We start from the raw sequence: 21,715 nt of genomic DNA, 5'->3' as shown, positions 1-21,715 counted from the left end.
TTGTCCAGTTTTGTTTTGTGCCTAGCAATTACCACCAAAAACTGGGGGAGGATTTGAAGATTAAAAACAGAGTTCAGGGCAGCTTACAAACATAGTAAAAACAATAAAAATGCACAATCAATGTAAAAACAATAAGAACATAACAAACATAAAACAAGTCAATGCAGCACTATAAAAATCATACAACTTTTAACACAGATAGAAATCAAGATTTCAATATTATCAGTTCTGTCAATCATCTTATCTAAAGGGAGCATGTCTGAGCATGTAAGAAGTGTCTTTAGCACACCGATTCTCACATATCCGATCAGAGAGAGGGGAAATGGAGCCTTCTATGATAAAGGCTGGAATATGATGGAGACCTGGGTGCTGGCACCTCTTTTTTGAAAAAGAAAATACAAATGCAGTGAATTCTAGAGACCTGGCAAGCTGTGGTAGCATTAGACAGGGTAGCTGTTCCATTCCTATTAGTCTTAAGGGGGGGGGAAGGTTACACCCCCCACTGCATTGAATATATGCACAGAGAGAGGGAGCGCCTCTGTGTGTATGTATATATATACATGTGTGTAGGTATATGTGCACACACACACACACACATCCATCCTTGGGGAGATGGAAGTAGGGTGATCTTCGGTGGAGAGATGCCTGCCAGTCATTTTGAAGAAGGGTATGTATCAAAAAATACTTTTTAGCCTTTTCTGAATTGCTGAACAGAGGCTCTGTCAAGCAACAGGGTGAGTGAGGCTGAATTCCAATGCAACTTTACTTAGGAGTAAGCACTATTTAACAAGGTGGGTACAGGGCTGAAAAATGCAAGTGCTACTATCACTGCCTTTTCTACAGTGAGGTTTGCTTTTATATCTTGTATCTGTTCAGGGGAGGGAGTGTTTAGTGGAATCAAACCCTTTTATTCCATCCTCCATGATGACAGGCAGACCCTCCCATTGCATTTACCACTTAAGACACATATCCTGAGAAACAGGCAACTGAGATAAAAGCTGCTTCTCCTTGCTGACACAACCAGAAAGTGTATGGGTAAGGGGTGGAGCTGCACGTGTTGATCAAGTGGGCATGTGCAGTTTTCTAACCTGCTAGATTCTGCAGATGCAGCAGGCAAGCAGACTAAAATTCTTCATTTTTCCAGGACAACTGTGGTGTCCCTCATTGGCTAAGAACAATGGAAGGCAGGAATTAGGGTTCCCGGTCAGAAGCATCCCAAACCCTGAAATTTCAGGGGCGGGCCGGAGGGGGTACTCCTGAGTGATGTCACAGGGATGGGCCCCAGTGCTGCCATTAAGCATGATACATTAAGCATCAATCACAGTTGTTTAGAGCATACAATGGAAAAAAAACATTTCTCTGATTGGAAATTAAGATAGAAATCTTAGCTAAAATATGAAGCCCGGGTAGGGAACATTTAATCTAGCCCATTTGCTTTCAGCAAGAAGGGTTTAAGTGCCCCCAGGCCAGTCACCAGAAGGCCATTGTAGGAAGAAAGGAGCCTAGTGTTGTGGAGATGTTAGATGGGAACACTCAGTAGTAAAGATGGATGTCCCTGAAGGCAGCAATTCTAAACACACTTACTAATGGACTAAGCACCATAGAACTCAACAAGACTTACTTCTGAGTAGATATAGTATGGACTGTGATGTTGGTAAACCTTAACTATGGATCCTCTGCAAAGACATCCATATCCAAACAGGGTTGGCAACCCCCTGCCTGCAGTGCCCTGCCCATATCTTTTAACATGGCTGCTCCAAAATTCTTAACAGATTTGACCCTTTAGAAAGAGGTCTGATAAATGAGTAAGAGTAAGAAGATTCACTACCCTTTTTGTCTACCCTGTGGACTGCTATAAACTCACTTTGACAGCCAACCCAGTTCCAGTGAGCAATAATGGACAGAGAGAAAACACACACGGTTTGGTCTACTTTCATAGGCAGCAGCTTGGGAACAACAGTTGTAGCCACACTTCCAAATATGTGAATTCTCTTTTACTACTATTGGGCAAGAAACAAATTGTCATGCAACCGACAAGGTGCATCATCAGTGGGTTTAAGGGGGTTGCCCTGAGCACATGGAACCACTGCTGTTGCTTCTATGGCTGTAATGGAGTAAGGTTAAAGATAAGTGAAATGCAAATAGAAACAACAACAACACAAAAGGCAGTAACACTTTCCTAAACGCAATACCATACCAACCACAACAAGATTCCTATGAGTAAGGCAGAAAACTCAGCATCCCACAACCAGTCAGGATTCATAACCAAAACCCCAAACTAAAAAAATCCTAGCAGCCAGTCAGCCAAGGTCACAGAAATCCCCATGCAGCACAACCTGACCTGGGGACTGCAGTTAATGCAGAATGCTGCAGCACGATTGCTGACATGAGTGAGGTCCTATCAGCACTTTACACCTCTGCTCTGAAATCGGCATTGGTTGCTGATTTCCTACCAGGCCAAGTTCAAGCTGTGCTTTCCATGTTATGGGTGCCACATAGTACTTGTTCCGCTCTTGTAAGAAATCAGTCCTTTTGTGTGGCAGCACCTATGCTTTGGAACTCCTTGCCTATTGACATTAGGCAGACGCCTCTTTTCAGCACCTGCTAAAAACAGTTTTCTTGAGGCAAGCCTCTCCAGGCATGTAGAAACCATTGTGTTTTTAAATCTGTTTTTAACTCATTGTTGGTTTTATTATTTTGAATGTTTTTAAATATCTGTCCTTAACGCTTTTGCCAATAATGTTATTGTTTTAATTCTTTCTGTAAACCGCTTTGAGATTTTTTTACAATAAAGTAGTATATAAATGTTGTAAATAAAAATACATAAATAAATGTTGGAGTCTCTTCCCACTTTTAGGAACCAAGGAATCTGCCTTATACTGACTCAGGCCATTTCATACCATCTAGCTCAGTACTCATGACATGGACTAGCATTGGCTCTCCAGGATTCCAGGCAATAGTTTTTTCCAGGAATTGAATTTTGGACCTTGCATGCAAAGCGTATGCCCTACCGATGAGCTGCAACCCTCCCCCTGTTTAAAAAAGTATCTTTTAAAATTGTTCTTTGCAATTCACTCTTGAATGCACATCATACCTAGGGCAGATCCACACCATTCATTTATAGCACATTCAACACACATTTGAAGCACATGAATCCCACCACAGAATCATGGGAATTTTAGTTTGTTAAGGGTGGTGAGAACTATAACTGTGAGGGGGAAACTACACTTCCCAGGATTCTTTAGGGGAAGTCATGCGCTTTAAATGTGAGTTGAATGTGCTATGGTGAGTGGCGGCAACACCTGCCATCTCCAAAGATGGAGATTTATATTTTTGTATCTTTGTTGGTGTTCTTCTTACTTTGCTTCTTTGCTGTGTTACTAATGTTTCTACAGAGAATCTAAACCAGAAAATTTCCCCCCTCCTTATTCATCCTAGAAATCTGTGTCAAATCTATTTTTATTAATTTCAAAGCCTTTTTATTGGTTATTGTCATGTGATGGTGAAGACAGCCTTTTGTGTTTTATATTGGAGGTTATGTTCTATTTCTATTTTGGGTGCATTAACAGTTGAATCTGAAACTGCAGTATGATGTAAAATCAGACTGATCACAATATGTTGCTACTTCAGCAATGACTCTAGCTGTTGGAAAAAAGAGGATGCATGTTTTCAGCCTGCTATGTTTAAACCACTTTATTTAAGGCAAGGTGTTCATGATCAATTAAAAACATAGAGCACATGTAGAACTTTGCTAGAATATATTTCACCTTCCACTGTCTTATCTTGTGCAAATTGAGATACTTCTGAGGTCCACTGAAGACTATTTTGCAGAAGTCAGTGCCATTATTCCACAATTATGTTTGGAGTTTTTTTAGTATAAATTTTGCAAAGTGTTGCTGTACTTCACATATTCATAGAAACAAAAGCAAAAGAAAATGATTTCCTATAGAAAACTTCACTAAAATTGCAAAGTAAATCAGACATATTTAAAGTGACCATCTGAACTATATCAACTGTCTTAATAATGTTGCTTCCTCTCGGCTAAAACAAAATCAGCACAGGACATATCTTCTTTCTATTATTTGGGCTGATTACAGGTGTTGCCACCACTCACCATATGCTCAGAGGCACATGTTACCAAATTCTTCCAAGCTACACAGCAAGTGGATTGGACTGTGAAAGACCAACCCAAATTGTGTTTGCATTTTGACAACTTTGTAGGGCAGTACAATATCTCAGAGAGGAGTTCAGGTCTCCTGCTCCCCTGGTGCATTCACTATAGCTGCCCAATTTCCCTGCTTTTTAAAGTTTGGTAGAAATATCTGTGAGCTATTGGTACATTCTTAAACCGCAAGGTTTTTTGCCTATTAGTGAATTTCCCTGCTTTTTAATCTGGGAGGTAAGAAATGGGATCCTGTGCAAGTTTGCTGAGAATGGATTGATCATTTGTATGCTTATTGAGTTAAGTGGGATTTACACACACACACACCAGGCAATCATGCTTAGGATAGGTGAAACTGACCACAGGGGATGTGGAAGGGAGGAGGGGGAGGAGGGAGGGGTGGAAAGGCAGAGGGGAGGACTGGGATGGGAGCAGGCAGGAGGGGGAGGGGAGAAGAAGGACAGATGTGGTCGTTTGCATGTTTATTGAGTTCAGTGGGATTTACTCCCGTGCAATCATGCTTAGGATAGGTAAAACTGACTGGGGGGGAGGCACAGAGGGCTGGAGTGGGCAGGGAAGGCAGAAGAAGGAAGAGGGGAGGATTTGTATGATTATTGAGTTGAATTGGATATACTCCTATGCAATCATGATTAGGATAGGTAAAACTGACCAGGCTGGGCCTGCCAACCAAGACGTCTTCTGTATCTTTCACACTTGGGCAGGGGGAAGGGACAATTCTACCTTGTGGTTTTTCCCATTACAATGTTGCAAGAACACCAGCACTTGGTAGACTTTCTCTTCTCCTAAAGGTACAGGATCAGTCTCAGGCCCTGAACCTGGCAACCCTACCTCCCACCCAAATTTAAAACAAAGCTGTCCCTGGCCACATCCACACCAGGCCTCTGTTACACTTTGGACAATCATTATTTATTTATCTATTTATTTAGTGTATTTATATACCACCCCATAGCTGAAGCTCTCTGGGCGGTTTACAATAACTAAAAACATTAAAAACAAATATACAAATTTAAAAACACAATTTATCATGGCTTCTCTCAAAGCCATGGCTCAAAGCCAATCATGGCTTCTCTCAAAGAATCCTGGGAAGTGTAGTTAGTGAAGGGTGCTGAGAGTTGCTAGGAGATGCCCTGTTTCTCTCACAGACCTTTAATCAGAGTGGCTGACTGTTAAACCGTTATCTCAGGGGAATAGGAGTCTCCTCTCAGCACCCTTCACAAACTATACTTCCCAGGATTCTTTGAGGGAAGCCATGACTGTCTCAAGTGAAATCAAGTCTGGTGTGGGTGTGGCCCTCTTATTAGCCAAGCCCAGCAGCTGTGAGGCTTTTAGAATACTGACAGTTGGTCCTTACTGAGCATGCTCCGCGCTATGATTGGGTCCCAGCCAAAATTTCTTAAATTAATTAAAAATCAACCAGGCATTTTTTTAACTTTTAAACTGCAGTAGATGAAGGTCAGAGTATGGGGCAGGGTCAGTATTAGGATTACAGGTACTCTGTGAACATGGCTGATTTTTAATGAATTTCAACAGATTATGAGAACTCGCAGAAAAAAGTCCAAAAAGGCTGAGTTTTTTTCTCTCTTTTTAGACTTTGAACTCTCAATTCTCTCTGACTGTTTTGTGTATCACCATGAAAATTGACAGGGTTGTTAAGCAAGCGTTTCTGAGTTCAGAACTATAAGTTTTGTAAGGTTTTATTTTGAAATGAGCTTATGGGAAGCCTCAGAATGGCATGGGGGGATATTTTCCATTTAACATTGTGGAATGTGAAAAATCCCCGCTGACTATAGTATACAGCCACTCGAGTGGCTGTATAATCTAAAAGACTCACAACATTCTTATTCATTACCACTAGACAGCAGGGCCGACTTATCCATTAGGCACAGTGCCTAGGGCCCACAATACTTTTAGGGGCCCACAAAAATGTTTTAACTTCTTTTAAAATCAGAAGAAAAAAATGAACTTTTAGGGTTGAAGAAAATCTTTTAATTTTTTTCTCACATCAGAAAAAAATGAATTTTTTAGGGCCCACTAAAATCTATTAAATTTTGCCTAAAACAGAAAAAAAATAAAATGTTGAAGTATTTAAAGTTATATCAAAATAATTTTTTTAATTGATATTATTATGGTGGGAGGGGCCCAGGAAGGCAAAAGTGCCTAGGGCCCACAAAAGTCATAATGCGGCCCTGCTAGATAGTCTACATTTACTCTCACATAATGCTGCAGGATTGTGATAGATCAGAATCATAGTCAGGGTTGACACGCATATATTATGGATGTGCTAGATCACTGTACAAGTGCAAATTGATCAGGTTATACATCAGGCTTGAGAAAATAACACTGGGAAAATAACTTTCATTTAGAAAACAATCTTAAAATGATGATGATGATTTCATTTATGAATTGCTTCCCATGAGACATACTGAAGCAATTTATGATATATTGAAGCAGTTATATATATAAAAACAGTTAAAACAACTGCATATATTAAAACAATTAAAAATATATAAATACGAGAACTTTTAAAACAACAACGTGCACATAAAATCATGCTGATACCAACTGGGATTAGGAGTTTAGAAGGTTTGATGCTTCAATCAAGTGATGTACCAAGCTTGTGTGATCCACTCTGATTACTAGTTCACATTTTTAACATCTGCAATTAATGCAACAATCTAAATATATAACTGGAATGAATAATTGAAATGGATCTTTGGCCAGTCAAGACATTACTCAGGTTACTTTTCAGAACACTCCTCTTTTATGACTATTAATAACAGAAAACAGCTGTTTCCTCAAGAAGAGGCTGCATTTAATATTAGTAAGTTACACAGCTGTTGAGCTTGGGTGGTACTGTAAGAGGGACTAACCCAGAAATAGCACTGTTGGAATGTACTATAATTTTAAGGCGTTTTAAGGGCATTGCACCCATGTGATCCTCACAGAGTGAGAAGCCGACAGCATAAGATGGTGCCTGCGTTATGTACAAGCAGCCTATGTTTTCTCAGTGTGACCCTTGCTTTTGTTACATACATTATCATTGTACAATGCCTGTACAATGGGGGGGGAGTTCCTGCCCTCTGTATTGGTGGACCTTTTTATTGTGCCTTTTAAGCCACAATTTTGCTGCTGTTTCGTGGTGTCACAATGTTAAACAAACAGCTGTGTTGCCATCATCATGTATAGCTCCATCTTGTGTGTCTTGAACTGGTTTTAAATAAATAAAACCAGATTAAACAAGTTCCATAGGCATACCCTCAGTGCACTTGCAACCAACACAATAACATTCAAATGGTTCCTGAAAACCAGCAAATTAGTATTTCAGACATAAATATTTACATGCAGGGAGAAGCTCTTTGCTGTAAGGCCATTTTGACCATCCCAGTCCCATGGATTTCTTTGAATTAAAAATATAGGGTGGCATTTAATGCTACCCCTACCTAGAATTGACCCTTTGATGTTAATGAGCATGACTAACTTTGGTTAATTAATTTCAATAGGTCTATTCTGAGTAGGATGTAGGTGAATACAACACATATGGTTTCCTAACAGGTGGAATACAAATGTATTAACAGACTAATCTTACTTACCAGAAGGAAGGAGAGAGAAAAGTTCCTTGGTGGAGCCACCATCACATCTGGATCCTTACTAGCTTACACTGGCCAAGGCAGAGGTGGAGGTGGTGCTGGTTTATCCTTCGGTTACACACACACACACACCCTGAGGCCAATTGGAAAGACGTCAACAGTGCCAACATAGTTTCAGGGCCTTTGTCAGGTCGTATTGGGGAACACACATTTTGCAATGTGTTTTACAATCCATTGCCTTCCTCAATGTGCCCACACCACCAGACCCACATTTATAGTCCCCAGCCCTGTAGCCAGCCTTCCTTGTTCGGTGGTAGAGCCACATTTCTATGTGGGACATTTTTTGGGGGGGGGAGGTGTATAACGCCAGCCAATCCTCCCTCCCTCACTGGTGGAGACGTGTGAGGGCCAGGCCAGAGGAAGGGAAAGGCAGTAACCTTCCTTCTCATCCCTCCTCCATGTTAAGTGTGTTAACTTACATGAATGAAGTTTAATCTGTTGAATTTTCTCACCCTTTTTTTTAGAGATCCCCAGGAATATGAGAGTCAAAAACCTGATTTTGCCTATAGCTACAGTCGTCTTTCACCTGTGGTCTGATTCTTCATGAACTGAACTACTTTGGTAATCACAGTGAGGTTGGCTTTGATGCTGGATTAAGTATCTCAGTTTGAGATTCCACTTGAAAAACAAACTTGTCCATACTAGAAGTTTAGGGAAAGGCAGAGACAAAATAAATACTTTAGAGTGTGTTTGTTAATTCCTCTTTGAGGCCCCTCCTGTCCTGTTCTGTTCCTGCTCCTATCCTTTAGATTTTCCTCCCTGTTGGACAACCAAGGGAAAAAAATTAGCTGGTTGTTACATAAAGGACTAATGAAGTGATTGGAAACTAATTGTAAAAAGCAACTGGGTTTTTTTTTTTTTACTGGTTGCTGGGTTAATTTTCCTGCCTAGAAATCTTGAAAAGGCCTCACACTGAGTTGCACCCATAGGGAAATTCAGAAATTAGGCCTGAGTTACAGCCTAGGTGGCCAGCAAGCTAGCTAACTGTAGTGTGCACAACAGTGCTTCTATTCCTCTAGGTCTGTTTTCATCCTTTCCCATCAAGTAAAAAGAAACAAAATAGGCACCATATAGTGAGTGCTTTATAATGAGAGTTTTAAAAGAGTAAAGGGTAACTTAGGGTAGATATTTTTTTTCATGTTACTATAAGTTATCTCTTTATGACACCATTTAGCAATAATTTATTTATTAAAATATTTATAAACTGCATTTTTCATCAATATATCAAGGTGGCATTACAACATTCAAAAACATGATATAGTTAAAAACCAATAAAATCATAATTAAAAACAATAATAAAAGCATCCATAAGTACTGTAGTGGTTGGAAAACAAGATTCATATTTAAAGGCCTATTTAAATTTTCTGTTTTCAGGAAATGCCTGAAAAAAAGAAGGGATGATTCCTGCCAAACCTCTATTGGTAGGGAGTTCCACAAGGAAGGGTCTGCCACACTAAAAGCTTGAAATCTGGTGACATGGTAGCTGCTGTATAGGGGATTAAACCTGCCATGTTGCAGGTGGATAATTCCCACGGGTTCTCATGCTCGCCATTTTAAAATGTTAAAATGTTTTGACAGTTTTGTTTTTTCACACAGGGACCTTTGGTGACATGGTAGTCCCTATAGAGGGAACTAACCCTGCCAAATTTCAAGTGCGTTTTCATGCTAGACACCTTTAAAATTTGCTTTTTCCAAGAAAAGTTTTTTTAAAAAGACCCTGTCACATAGGGGGCAGATTGCCAACAGCAGTAGTAAATGAGGGAAAAATAAAAATACTGTTTAATATTTATAATATTCACTATGGTTAGCAATTGGAAAAACTCCTCCTAATAATAATAATAAAGTGTAACCACACAAGCTGGCTGCTCATTATTGTTTGTGATAGCAAGTGGAAAATAGCAACAACAACAAGACTGAATTCATAAAACTGTGGCTAAATATGCTCACAAAGTTTATTAATAATTATTAGTAATGAGAAATGAATTTAAAAAAAACACAGATATTAAACCTTTTTTAAAAAATGTGTAAATAAGAATGGGACTGGGATTGATTGGGAAAGAACAGAAAACAAACACAAGCTGAACAAATGCCACCCAATCCCCATCAAACATTTCTAAGAGACAGAACTGACAACAGATTTCTGCATGTTAAGACTTTACTCCTTACCAGCACTGTGATTGGAGAGTGTTGGGTGGGGTGATAGCATTCTAGCCTCCCTTCCTCTATCCCCACACTGGTGTTCTCCCTTATGGCTTTGTAATTGCTCCATTTCAGAGACACTTTGTGTCTTTAGAGACTGTTTTGAGCTGCAGATATGTACAAATATCTATACATCAATTTGGGACTAGCCAATGCACTCTGCAGAGATTTGTAGCTGCTTCAATCTGATCTGGACAGGATACAAATCAGCCCAAATCAGCCCTATCTGGGTTGTTATTTGTGATTTGTACATATACAGTGCAGAGCCCTAATTATAGGGTGTTTGCAATCATGAAAAACCTGCCCCTAAACAAGGAAAATCTTGACTGAGCAGACTTTTGGGCACTCTTCTGTTGTGCACTCACCCTGCCTTGTTCACTGCCTCTGACTAGGGTGGCAGAGCACAGCCATCATAGCTAGTAGCCATGATATAAGCTGAATAAAATAAATAAATAAATAAATAAATCTACTTTCTCAATGCCATGCATAATTTTATACACTTCTATCATGTCTCCTCTGACCCGCCTTTTCTCTAAACTAAAAAGCCCCAAATGCTGCAACCTTTCCTCGTAAGGGAGTCGCTCCATCCCCTTGATCATTCTGGTTGCCCTCTTCTGAACCTTTTCCAACTCTATAATATCCTTTTTGAGATGAGGCGACCAGAACTGTACACAGTATTCCAAATGTGGCCGCACCATAGATTTATACAACGGCATGATGATATCGGCTGTTTTATTTTCAATACCTTTCCTAATTATCCCTAGCATGGAATTTGCCTTTTTCACAGCTGCCGCACACTGGGTCGACATTTTCATCATTCTGTCCGCTACAACCCCGAGGTCTCTCTCCTGGTCGGTCACCGCCAGTTCAGACCCCATGAGCGTATATGTGAAATTAAGATTTTTTGCTCCAATATGCATGATTTTACACTTGTTTATATTGAATTGCATTTGCCATTTTTCCGCCCATTCACTCAGTTTGGAGAGGTCTTTTTGGAGCTCTTCGCAATCCCTTTTTGTTTTAACAACCCTGAACAATTTAGTGTCGTCAGCAAACTTGGCCACTTCACTGCTCACTCCTAATTCTAGGTCATTAATGAACAAGTTGAAAAGTACAGGTCCCAATACTGATCCTTGAGGGACTCCACTTTCTACAGCCCTCCATTGGGAGAACTGTCCGTTTATTCCTACTCTCTGCTTTCTGCTTCTTAAACAATTCCTTATCCACAAGAGGACCTCTCCTCTTATTCCATGACTGCTAAACTTCCTCAGAAGTCTTTGGTGAGGTACCTTGTCAAACGCTTTTTGAAAGTCTAAGTACACTATGTCCACTGGATCACCTCTATCTATATGCTTGTTGACACTGTCAAAGAATTCTAATAGGTTACTGAGACAGGACTTTCCCTTGCAGAAGCCATGCTGGCTCTGCTTCAGTAAAGCTTGTTCTTCTATGTGCTTAGTGAATCTAGCTTTAATAATACTTTCTACCAGTTTTCCAGGGACAGAAGTTAAGCTAACTGGCCTGTAATTTCTGGGATCCCCTCTGGATCCCTTTTTGAAGATTGGTGTTACATTTGCCACTTTCCAGTCCTCAGGCACGGAGGAGGACCCGAGGGACAAGTTGCATATTTTAGTTAGCAGATCAGCAATTTCACATTTGAGTTCTTTGAGAACTCTCGGGTGGATGCCATCCGGGCCCGGTGATTTGTCAGTTTTTATATTGTCCATTAAGCCTAGAACTTCCTCTTTCGTTACCACTATTTGTCTCAGTTCCTCAGAATCCCTTCCTGCAAATGTTAGTTCAGGTTCAGGGATCTGCCCTATATCTTCCACTGTGAAGACAGATGCAAAGAATTCATTTAGCTTCTCTGCAATCTCCTTATCGTTCTTTAGTACACCTTTGACTCCCTTATCATCCAAGGGTCCAATCGCCTCCCTAGATGGTCTCCTGCTTTGAATGTATTTATAGAATTTTTTTTGTTGGTTTTTATGTTCTTAGCAATGTGCTCCTCAAATTCTTTTTTAGCATCCCTTATTGTCTTCTTGCATTTCTTTTCCCAGAGTTTGTGTTCTTTTTTATTTTCTTCATTCGGACAAGACTTCCATTTTCTGAAGGAAGACTTTTTGTCTCTAAGAGCTTCCTTGACTTTGCTTGTTAACCATGCTGGCATCTTCTTGGCCCTGGCGGTACCTTTTCTGATCTGCGGTATGCACTCCAGTTGAGCTTCTAATATAGTGTTTTTAAACAACTTCCAAGCATTTTCGAGTGATGTGACCCTCTGAACTTTGTTTTTCAGCTTTCTTTTTACCAATCCCCTCATTTTTGTGAAGTTTCCTCTTTTGAAGTCAAATGTGACCGTGTTGGATTTTCTTGGCAATTGGCCAGTTACATGTATGTTTAATTTAATAGCACTGTGGTCACTGCTCCCAATCGGTTCAACAACACTTACATCTCACACCAGGTCCCGGTCCCCACTGAGGACTAAGTCCAGGGTTGCCATCCCTCTGGTCAGTTCCATGACCAACTGGTCTAGGGAATAGTCATTTAGAATATCTAGAAATTTTGCTTCTTTGTCATGACTGGAACACATATGCAGCCAGTCTATGTCCGGGTAGTTGAAGTCACCCATTACTACCACATTTCCTAGTTTGGATGCTTCCTCAATTTCATATCTCATCTCAAGGTCTCCCTGAGCATTTTGATCAGGGGGACGATAGATCGTTCCCAGTATTAAATCCCTCCTGGGGCATGGTATCACCACCCACAACGATTCTGTGGAGGAGTCCACCTCTTTTGGGTTTTCGAGCTTGCTGGATTCAATGCCTTCTTTCACGTATAGAGCGACTCTGCCACCAATACGTCCTTCCCTGTCCTTCCGATATAGTTTATATCCAGGGATAACCGTATCCCACTGGTTTTCTCCATTCCACCAGGTCTCCCTTATGCTCACTATATCAATGCTCTTCTCTAAGACCAAGCACTCCAGTTCTCCCATCTTGGTTTGGAGGCTCTTAGCATTAGCGTACAGGCACTTGTAAGCAGTGTCTCTCTTCAAGTGTCTTTGGCACTTGTGGTTTGGCCTGTGGTAAAACCCATAGGTCTTCTTAATGCACCATGAATCTGTAACAATTTATTTATTATATTTCTGACTTGGATGTAACCTGGAGTGTTTTATCTGATAATGTGTTTTCAATATTTATATTTTATTGTAGTTATTGTTATTACTATTACATACACACACATATGTACATTTAATATTACTACCATATCACGATCAAGAGGAAAACAAAGCTTTTCATTAGAAGAAAGACAAATCCCAGTCATTATGCATATTATTCATATATCTGTGTACCTTCATTCACAATACCCCAACAATGCACCCTAAAAATTTGCACAGATATACAATAGATGTAATAAAAGCAATCAATCACTAGCAATAAATATCCATATACCACTCTGGTTTGGGAATTGTGTATATTTCTTAGCGTTAAGTTTCAATAAAATGGTACAGGTAATGGTACAGCATCTGCTTTGCATGGAGAAGGTTCCAGGTTTAATTCTCAGAATTTCCATTTAGCTCTGGGAGAGACTCCCTGTCTGAAACCCTGTCAGTGTAGACAATATGAGCTAGATGGACCAGTGGGTCCAATTCAGAAGAAGGCAGCTTTCTATGTTCCTGTTTTTTTTCTAAACCCTTGGCTACCAGGTCAACTCTGTTAGATTGCTTATGGTTGCAAAGTGCCAGGATCTATGAAGGCAGCCAGTGAGTTATTGATAATATATTGGACCTAATAATTAGGTGAATACCAGCACTGAACAATACTTAATTTTATAGCAATAAGCAAGTACCAAAGTACCACTAAAGAAAATTGCTTGTGTATCACATAGAATTTCATGCATAATAACTTCCTGTATCTTGCCTATTGTTAACTTCCAAGCTTGTATGTGCGTGCAAGGCTACCACACGTGGAAGTAAGTCCCCAGTAAATTATAGACTCTCCAGCATTTGCCAGGGCTAGTTTTTTTTTTTTTTTAAATGCCCTTTTGGAATAGCATGGGATCTCCTCTATATTCAGTAGCCACATTTTCCCTGTTAAGTGCTTTTAACAGAAAGTATAGCATTTATATGGTTGCCAGGGCAGAAGCATCGCAAGCCCTGAGATTTCACGGGCAGGCCCTAGTGATGTCATGAGGAGTGGGCCCTAGTGATGCCATGGGGCATGTCCTAGTTATGTCATAGAGGCATGTCCAAGTGCTGTGATTAAGCATGATAGATTAAGCATCAACCACAGTTGCTTGGAGCATACTGCTCCAACAACAACAAAATCTCTGATTGGAGATTAAGATAGAAATCTTAGTTAAATGAGGGTGTTTCCAGGTCCATCTTAAGTGACGGGATCATAAGAACATAAGAACATAAGAAGAGCCTGCTGGATCAGGCCAGTGGCCCATGTAGTCCAGCATCCTGTTCTCACAGTGGCCAACCAGGTGCCTTCTCACCTGCTTAGAGACCCTGGGTAAGGAACATTTAATCTAGCCTACTTGCTTCTGGCAAGAAGGGTTTAAATGCTCTCAGGCAAGACCAGTCATCAGAAGGCCACTGCAGGAAAAAAAGCCTAGTGTTATTGAGATATTAGATGGGACCACTCAGTGGTAAAGGTGGATGCCCTTGAAGGTTGCGATTCTAAACACTTACTAAGGGACTAAGCCCCATAGTATTCAACAGGACTTACTTCTGAGTAGCTATTGTTAGGATTGTGCTGTTGGCAAAGTTTGAATAGGGATCCTCTGCAACAATATACATATCAAAGCAGAGTTGGCAACCCCTGCCTGGAATGCCCTGCCTGCCTTTTAATATGGCTGCTCCATGCTGTAACATCTTTACAGACTTGATCCTTCACTGCAGAGAGAGGTTTGAGAAATGAATCAGAGTTAAGAAGATTCTCAACTCTTTCCTGCCTACTCTCTGGGCTGCTATAAACTCACTTTTACAACCAACCCAATTCCAGTGAGTAATAATTGACAGAGAGAAAACACACATGGTTTGGTCTACCTTCACAGGCAGTAGATTGGGAACAACAGCAATTGAAGCCACACTTCCCAGTATGTGAATTCTCTTTTACCACTATTGGGCAAGAAACAAACCATCATGCAGGTAACAAGGTGCATCATCAATGGGTTGATCTGACCACATGGAACCGCTGTTCTTGCTTCTATGGATGTAAGGGAGTAAGGTCAGAGGTAAACGAAATCAAAAACAAGACAGTGATGATTCCCTAAATTCAATACCATACCAACCACAACAAGATTCTATGAGTAAGACAGAAAAATCAGCATCCCACAACCAGTCAGAGTTCCTAACTAAAACTATAAAAAATCCTGACAACCTGTCAGCCAAGGTCGCAAAAATCCCCATGCAGCCCAACCTGACCTGAGGGCTACATTTAGTGTAAATGTTGTGGCATGATTGCTGACATGGGTGAGACCCTATCAGCACATCATACTTCTGCTCTGAAGTCTGCACTGGTTGCTGATTTGCTACCAGGCCATGTTCAAGGTGTGCTTTCGATGTTACAGGTTCCACATAGTACTTGGAAGAAATCTATCCTTTCATGTGGCAGTACCTAAGCTTTGGAACTCCCTGCCTATTTACATTAGGCAGGGACCTTCACTGTACTCTTTTTGGCACCTACTAAAAATATTTTTGTTTAGGCAAGCCTACCTGGGCATGGAGAAGCTATTGTGTTTTTTATCTGTTTTTAACTCATTGTTGCTTTTATTATTTTGAATGTTTTTAAATAACTGTCTTTACCTTTTTTGCCAATAATTTCATTGTTTTAATTCCTTCTATAAACCACTTTGAGGTGTTTTTTTTACAATAAAGTGGTATATAAATGTTGTAAATAAAATACATAAATCAATTTCAGAGTCACTGTGGCCTTTGGGTCTCTTTCCTCTGTTAGGCACTAAGGAATCTGCCTTATACCAACTCAGGCCATTTGGTACCATTTAGTTCGGTATTGATGACATGGACTAACATTTCCTCTCCAGGATTCCAGGCAATAGTCTCTTCATGGAGATTGAATTTTGGGCCTTTGCATGCAAGGTATGTGCCCTACCACTGAGCTACAGTCCTTCCCCTGTTTAAAAAAGTACAGGCATACCCTGCTTTAACATATGCAATGGGACCAGAGAGTGTACTTTAAGTGAAAATGTACTTAAAGTGAAGCAATTATCTTCACTTGTACTGCACGCAATCACCACTAGATGGCAGCGGCATATGCCAATAAAGTGCCCGTTATTGCGAAGCGTGCGTACTTTAAGCGGGGTATGGTGGAGTATGGAGCATGTACTTTATAGCAAGGCTACTTTAAGTGAAGCTACTTTAAGCGGGGTATGCTTGTATCTTTTAAATTTGTTCTTTTCAATTCACTAATGAATGCACATCATGCTAGGGCAGATCCACACCATGCATTTAAAGCACATTCAACATACATTTGAAGCACATGAATCCTGCCACAGAATCATGAGAACTGTAGTTTGTTAAGGGTGGTGGGAACTATAACTGTGAGGGGGAAACTACTCTTACCAGGATTCTTTAAATGTGGGTTGGATATGCTTTAAATGTATTATGTGGCTCTGCATTACTTCGTAAACTTTGCATGCATATAAATAATTTTAATTAAATTTTAAAATGGAAATAAGCTACAAAGTTTACTGGCTCACCATGGGCTATGCAGCATATCTCAGCCAATCTGCCCTAGGGTGAAAACAACAGAGGGACCATGACCACCCCAAGAAAGAAGGGCACACTTAAAATGTATAGGAAGAAATAAATTACAACCATAGTGTGAAATCAGATACATATCAAGACATAGTATGAAGAAATATTTATATAGGCATGAAAGTCAGATATTTATTATTTACACAACCTGTAAAGATATTTATAGTGCAATCCTATGCATGTTTACTCAGAAGCAAGTCCCAATGTATTCAATAGGGCTCACTCAGACAGGGAAGCATGCACAGGACTGCGATTCACTGATAAGGAACATCACTCACCCAATCAAAACTCAGAATCATGCCACTTTAAGCTGTTTGCAATTGTTTCATACTTGTTTTGTGGTTTTTGGATTTTAAATGGCTTTATTTCTTGTTGTGAGCTGCCTTGGTTTCCAACCCTACTTCACAGGGTTCTATTCAATATTACATACACACACACACTGGAGATGTAAAAATACATACACCCCATATAATAGTTTGTTGCCAAAACCAGTTGGCCATTGCGGAACTTTTAAAAAATAAATAAATATTAGTTTCCTGCCAAACAAAAGGAGTGACATCTAAGAAAGCCCTGCCTAACTGCTTTAAAAAAAGGATCAGAGGGGGTGAATAAGATGAACAACATAATCATTTTCTATGTTTACTCAGAAGTCCCATTGATTTTCAGCACAATCCTAACCATGTCTACTCAAAAGTAAGTCCTACTGAATTCAATGGGGTAAACTCCCAGCTATATGGAATTAGCATTGCAGTTTTACTCCCATAAAAGCTTCATATTGGGAAGGTTTTCAAACCAGGTTATGAATTACAAGTAAACTGCCCTCTTCAATAGTACAGTAAAATTTAAACTTGTTTGACTCCTTAATTAGAAAGGTATAACACTGCAGCATATACTCTTTTTAAAATTTCTGTTCAAAAATTATTTGAAAGAAAAAATGTTACATGCCATTTTTGCATGTAGTTAAAAAAAACCTGCCTGTACACTTTTATTATAATTATAACTAAAATTGTTTACTGTGTATGCCTACCAAGATTGTAGTGCAATCCTATGCATGTTTACTCAGAAGCAAGTCCCAATCCTGTACAGGGAAAGTACTATTTATGCTACTGAAAGCTATATATTTACTGAATATATTTACTGAACCTGATGTGAGACAAGCAGGAAAAGGAAACTGTTTTCAGAACTTGAAATGGGGTTTAGCTATTGTCTGGGGGTCAACAAATCTTGTCAATCACAACCCTGACTTTACTTACTGGCTAAAAACCTGCTAATAGTTTAAATATCCAAACAAATAACAATGCACAGAATACCTTTTGGGGATTTGGATGTAATTACACAAGTCCTTATTCCAACAAGGCACTTCAGAGGCTAAGATCACTGAGCTCTCTGTTCATGTGTTACACTGCACACCCAGGTAACTGATTTCCAGGTGTAAAAGAAGTGACTCCAAATAACACCTGTATCAGACATTAGAGAGAAGTAATCATCCTGGAAATCAAGTGAGAGACTGAAATACTTCTATTTCAAATGTCCCCACCCCCAAGAAAAAGCACGTTTTACTCTCTTTGTTAGCTACGGTTTAACATAAGGTCTCTTCTGTTATGCTGCTTGTGACCTCCTTAGATATTGTCACAGCCCTGCGTGCACAACAAAATGGAATATTGCATTGTTTGCTCCTGAGTCCTCAGGGGAGATTCTGTTTTGCTTATTTTTTTAATTAAGTATGCCTTTTGGCTGCATTAATCTGCTGCCATGCCAGTCTGTATCCTCCAACCAGCTTGCTAAATGTTGCCAAATAATATAGATCTACCATTTAGTTGGGATCCAATTACGAATACTGCTTTGCTGAGAAAATGGCATGCTATCTCTAGATTGTCCTTTTTGTATCAATTATACCACTACTTTTACACATGGGCTTCTGGGCACAGTGCATCTCTGTGTTCTCACAAATTCATTTTCATTTTCAGACAACACAATGAATTTAGGTAATGTTATACTAAAGATCTTTTACTACAAGGGTTGAGTCATCAACATTGCACCAGCAGGCACCAGCGTACCCTCCAGGATCTGATATGGTGCCCATGAAAGGTCTCAGTAAATATCCTGTCAGAAATCAGTGATATGTGAGAGATTGTTTGCTCTTCCAGCTCAGCTCCTGTTTGCACTGGCTTCGTCTCTCATATACTGAACACATTCCCTTAAACATGCCCACATTTTATTGGATGCCAGTACTCAACACCCACCTTCCGTTCCATTCTGGACAGGGGAGAGGTGTAAAAAGCTTCTCGAGCAAGCATGGGAGTGGCTGATGTAGGTGCCTCCCCCCTTGATAGTGTGTGCTGATGGGGGGGGCATGGCTTCATTATTTTGTGCTCCTATCTCTCTTTCTGCATTTTAGATGTGGTAGCCATTTTGTTTTCATATTCCAATCTCCCTTTTAATTAGTGTGTGAGATACTTAGTTTCTAAATGAGTTTGGACCTTCACACTTGGCCTGGTTTGCTTCCTTGTTCCATTTAAATTGGAAATTGCTGGGTTTATAAAACCTTGGGGGTTTGGGGTGGGGGAGGTGTCTTTTGAGAGATGGGGTCTACTTAGTGTACAAAAATAAGTTATTCAGAAGGAACTCATTCTTAAAGTCAACTTATCAGCCACTTCTATACAATTTTCATGCTCTTTCTGAACTTTAAGAGGCAAAAGAATGCTCAAACTAAAGGATTTGCAAGAATGTGATTATGTGTTGCTGAGCCTAGGGATGGAAGGATATGTTAGTTTTGGTTCTTTCTGTACAATTTGCAATTTTCTTTGAAAAAAATCACTAAAATTCTTCAGAATTTCAATGCAAATGTCTCCTAATAAACACATATTTGCATGCAGATTTGACTAATATAACACATTTTGTATGTTATTTTCACTAATATGTTCACTCTTATGTACGTGTTCCTCTAATATATGCATTTCTTTAACCATTGTTTGGTTGGAAAACTGCATCGCAAAATTTGGATAGGTGTGAATTTGAAGGATGACTGTGTTTAAGTTCTCACATTATTTTGGAAAGTGTGTATTTGAGAGGTTTGGCTTTAAAAACTGAATGAAATTTCTCCCCCCATCCCTAGCTGAGAGAAATGTTAAAATAATATGATTATCGAAGGCCAAAGTAGTTCATGATTATAGCAAAGGTCACATTTAGGTCAGAAAAGGGACCAAAAGATTTGTTTCTAGTGGGGCCAGCCCAAGACATTTTGCTGCCTGGGCAACAGGTTCTCTGCTCCACAAGTTATTTTGGCACATAAGGCAGAAAATTCCAGAAGCTTTTCTTTCACTCCCTGGCAGTAAATATACAGTAAAAATAAAGTTTACTGTAGGAGCCCTGGAAGGAAGGGTGGGATATAAATTTAATTAAATAATTTTTCTCAAATCCCCAGTATCCCCTGATACTAATCTGGCATTTAAGAGAACATCCCTAGATGAAAGTAAAGAGAAGGCTGTTCATTTCCTATTGGTAGTTCAGGATGATTATATCTTCCTGTATCAGTTTTTCTGTATCATCTGTTGCACTTTTTGTTGCATCCTACCATAGATTTCATTGTGGAGCCCAAGCTAGGTCTTCTCTTGCAGCCTACACAATACTCAGTGATCCAAGTTACATTAATCCCTAATGCTAGAATGCTGCAAAGAGGCTTCCCCATTCTGTTCTGAAGATTAAAATCAGACCGGTTCAAGGCTATTGTGCCACCAATGCTATGAATTTTTGTCACCCACATCCTTCAGTGAGTTCCTTTCCCAAACCACTTTGGGTCACAAACTGGAGCTTGATGTTCACTTTGTTTGCTTTAAAAGACTTAACCTCTTCTCAATTCCACTCTTTTTTCCTCACATGGAGGAACAGAACAGACTGTACCAACAAATGCTAATGTTTTATTGCCAGATTGGGATTTTTTGCTTAGTGGCTGGCATGTATATGCAAAGAGGATTTAGCAAATATTCAAAACCAGCTTGATTCAAAACAAATGTACTAATTGTTAGTGGATACTTGTGCCATGTACTGTTTCATTACTGCTTTTGTCCAGTGCATTCAGTATATAATGATAATGATGCTTCACACTTGGAAAGCACTTAAAATATTTTGTTTTGCTCTTTCTTGAGCCATTATGAGACAGTCATGGCAAAAAAAAAAGACTGAGGTGTGTATGGTTGGAATAGTCATGTTAAAACTTCAAAGATCATAAAAGATTAGAGTTAGGCTTGAGCCAGGGTTTTTTGTTGTTGTTGCAGACATGGGCATTATTTCCATATGATAGCATACAGAGAAATATATTATGTCAACAGGTGATTCAGACACCTATGTTACCTATTCACACAATATTCACCCGGTATGTGAAAATTTGAAAATAATGTCCATATCTGCAGAAACAAGCTCTGTACATGCCTAACTCAAATCCTCTGTGGTTCTCGGTTTTTTACCATAATTATTCACTCTTCCACCACCCCAACATGACTGCCTAATAATGGCACAAGAAAGTACTTCAAATACATTGTGTACCTATAGGCAGTGACAGATTTATGCACAACCTAAGTAAGCTACACTTTTGAGCCTCATAATTTCTCCATAATTATTTGGTAATATTATGGGACTTCCTAAACTTGACATAGCATAAGGCCTCAACATATCTTATTTTGGCCCTGCCTACAAGACAATTACATAGTTCTGGATTTCTTGAGTTTTTCACCAACTCATAGTCACATGTAACCAGCCACGATCATCAATCCTTTTTATAGTATTTATTTAGCATGAAAAGTAATTTTCAAAGTGTTTGCTGGTCAATACTTATCCCCTTTTATACAATTGGTAATTAATGCCCCATCTGCACTATACATTTAAAGCAGTACGACTTTAAATAGT

This window comes from Rhineura floridana, chromosome 8 (assembly GCF_030035675.1).
Source record: "Rhineura floridana isolate rRhiFlo1 chromosome 8, rRhiFlo1.hap2, whole genome shotgun sequence".
NCBI lineage: Eukaryota > Metazoa > Chordata > Lepidosauria > Squamata > Rhineuridae > Rhineura > Rhineura floridana.
This window is presented reverse-complemented; position numbering follows the sequence as displayed.